Here is a 3,366-nt window from a genome sequence, read left to right as displayed (position 1 = left end):
AAAAAAAAAAAAAAAAAAAAAATACATGGTAGATCTTGGTTCTTAATTTTTCCCCATCCTTCTGCCCTCCCTTCACCCCCTCCACCCTTCCCTATTTACAAAGATCATTTGACTTTGGAAAGCAATATTATCTCCTTCCTTTATTGAATGTTCTATTAAATTAGAAAACATTCATAAAATATGCAAAAATATTAAGCATAAATCTTGATGAATTATCAGAAGGTGATGCTTGTGTACCCACCAGCCCACTTTCAATGCTATCCTACACACCCTTCTCACCAAAGGTAATCCCCATCCAGTCTTCTAAAACCAACAGTTAGTTTCACTTGACTTTGAACTTTGTATTAATGGAATCATATAAATTAATTTGTTTTTGTCTAAGTTTTCAGCTGCACATTCTATGAAACTGATCCACTTTATTCAGGAACAGTGCCTGATATCCGTCCATTCTTACTGTCAGGTAGTATTCCATTGTATGAATATATCATACTGTGTTTATCCATTTCACTGTTGTGCCTATTTATGGTCTCCAGTTTTGCAGTATTATGAATAATATTGCCAAGAATGTTTGTATATGTGGGTGCACAGACTTGTACACATTTTAGAGTATATGCCCAGGAGTTCTTGGCTGATAGAGTACACACACATTTAGTATAGCTTATTAATCTTTTTGTCCTGGAAGATGCTTTCCATTCTCTTTCCCAGAAAAATATGAACTTCCAAAAAGCTTGTTCTTGAAGATTTACTAAATATGGTGGGATGAAAGTGAGCTAGTGGGCAGACAAAACCCTGGGGCATCTGTGCTCTCAGCTCTCCTTCTCAAGCGGTGACCAGGAAGGATTTCTCACCAAGAGCCTGGCCCATCAGTGGCTGTGCTCTTACTGCCAAGGCACCTTTTCGTAGGGTAGCATCGGCATCGTTTGCCTTTTTGTCACCGTCTGGGATTTTCTGTCCCTTTCATACTCCGCTCTTGCCAGAATCACATATTACAGTATCAGAATTACACAATGAAGCAAGCTCTGAGCAATTTTAATCACTAAATATTCTTCCTTGAGAAATCCTACACCTACCTCCAAGGAAGCAGTATGCTAGCCATCTGAAGAATCATGCTGACTCCAACTCCGTGCAGCTTGCTCTCTCCTTCACAAGACAAGATTCCCAAGAACTGGCCCCAGATCGGCCCTGGATGTGGCATGACCCTAACAAGGTAACTCTAAGATCAAAAAGAAAAGTAATACTTGTCAGCTGCTTGCACAAGGATTGAATTTATTGAATGTCATATAAATAATACTACTTAAAAACTTAGTGATGGGGCCAGGGATTTAGCTCAGCAGTTCGGTGGCCTGCCTTGTAAGCGCAAAGACCCAAGTTCAAGATCGGCCCTGGATGTGGCATGACCCTAACAAGGTAACTCTAAGATCAAAAAGAAAAGTAATACTTGTCAGCTGCTTGCACAAGGATTGAATTTATTGAATGTCATATAAATAATACTACTTAAAAACTTAGTGATGGGGCCAGGGATTTAGCTCAGCAGTTCGGTGGCCTGCCTTGTAAGCGCAAAGACCCAAGTTCAATCCCCGATACCCCAAAATATTAAATCAACTATATTAACCAATCTTAGTTCCTTACCAAGCTTGCACTTAAGCATTCTTAAGAAGCACAGTTGAAAATATTTCAGAACAATATGGAATATCTCATAACTCCAGTGGTTGGTTGGTTTACTTACTTAATTTGCGGTACTGGAGATTGAACCCAGGGCCTTCCCACTGAGCTACATTCCCAGCCTTTTTTATTCTTTATTTTGAGACAGGTTCTCACTAAGTTGCTAAGTTATCCAGGCTGGGATCAAACCTGTGATCCCCTTGCCTCAGTCTCTGAAAGTGCTGGATTATAAGCATGTGCCATGCATCTAGTTCAAAGTTATTTATTTTTAACTGAAAATTCTTTTATGTGTCTCCATTAAAACAGGTAATAACCACTTCCTTATTAGTAACTAAAATCAGTTTTTGGCTACCTTATTCCTTCGCTAGACCATATATTACTAAAGCCCTTATTTTTTCCAGAAAGTGTGACAATAGTTTATTTTTTGCTCATCTCCATTTTCCTCATATCTGCCCAAGTTCTTTGAATGCTCAAATTCAGGAGTTTCAAATTGTCTTGAGTAATTTAATTATTAATTTGGGTGGGGTTGTTTTCTTTTCTTTTTTTGGTGCCCGGGATTGAACTCAAGACCTTGCACTTGTGAGGCAGGCAGCAGAACCACTGAGCTAAATCCCAGGTCCCGTGTTTTTGTTTTTGTTTTTGAGACAGGGTCTCACTGTGTAGTTCAAGCTGGCTTTGAACTCACTATGGAACCCAAGCTGGCCTCAAACTCTCAGTGATCCTCCTGCCTCAGTCTCCTGAGTGCTGGAACTACAAGAAGGAGCCACCACACCCAGCCTTGAGTAATTTAATTATAATTGGACATTATATAGTTTTTCTCATCTAGTTATTCTTTGGCTAATTAGAAGAGGTAGGTAAGAGCTTGCACATTAGTTTGCCTCAAAACCGATCCTACTTCTGGCTGTGAGAGTTTACTGTGTGTAACTATTACATTTCTTTACCTCTCTGAATAACACCTACTTCAGAATTTGAGGATTAGAGATGACACGTGTTGATTTTCAATAGAAGGACATTACTAGGAGCAATACTTGCAAAAAGCAAAGCCACAGAACACTGCAGTAAAAAAGACATTGGGTCTTACCTTATACATTTCTTTGATTTTGTATTTGAGCCTCTCTGAAGCTAAAGTAATTGCCAGTAGTCACAAATCTAGTTAGTAGTAAACCAGATCTCCCTCATCTATATTCTAATAGAGGAATAATTTAACCACTCATCACCACTTTAGCTTTGAGGCTGGGCTTTATGAACTACATAATCATTCTCTGAATTAATCTCAGATGCAGTCTGATTCTTGAAAAAGCAGATTGAGATTGCAATAGTGTATGGTTTAATAAATGCTAGTATTAGGACTTGCAATTTTCAGAACTATGAACTCTACTTTTACTTAATTTATCAAGGAGGGAAAAGTCAATAAGAAGATGTGACTTCCATATAGATCTCATCCACTGTGTGGGGATTGAGACTGTAGACAGCTCAGGCCAGGAAATAAACTGTAGGTAGAAAAGCTTTGTTAAGCAAATTACTGTGCCTGATGTATATGTCAACCGGGCTAAAATCTAGAGGAGGAACTGTTGGGAATTGGAATGATGTGGAAGCCACTGCTTTAAATGCTTGCCATAAGAAAGTTTTCACACACACACACACACACACATACACATACACACACACACACACACACACACACACACACACACACACACACAC

General features: G+C 38.9%; 1 long non-coding RNA gene across 1 annotated transcript in view; it reads right to left on the bottom strand.

Moving 5' to 3' along the window:
- LOC104856581 overlaps positions 1-3,366 on the bottom strand; it is a 112,104-nt gene that overhangs the window by 14,239 nt on the left and 94,499 nt on the right. Inside the window, exon 5 of the long non-coding RNA XR_004517524.1 lies at positions 1,071-1,213. This is a non-coding gene — a long non-coding RNA (uncharacterized LOC104856581). The remainder of the gene's footprint in view (positions 1-1,070; positions 1,214-3,366) is intronic.

This window comes from Fukomys damarensis, unplaced genomic scaffold, assembly GCF_012274545.1.
Source record: "Fukomys damarensis isolate Sample0158 unplaced genomic scaffold, DMR_v1.0_HiC HiC_scaffold_16, whole genome shotgun sequence".
Lineage (NCBI taxonomy): Eukaryota > Metazoa > Chordata > Mammalia > Rodentia > Bathyergidae > Fukomys > Fukomys damarensis.
Note: the sequence above shows the minus strand (reverse complement) of the source record. Positions and strands in the feature narration are given on the sequence as shown.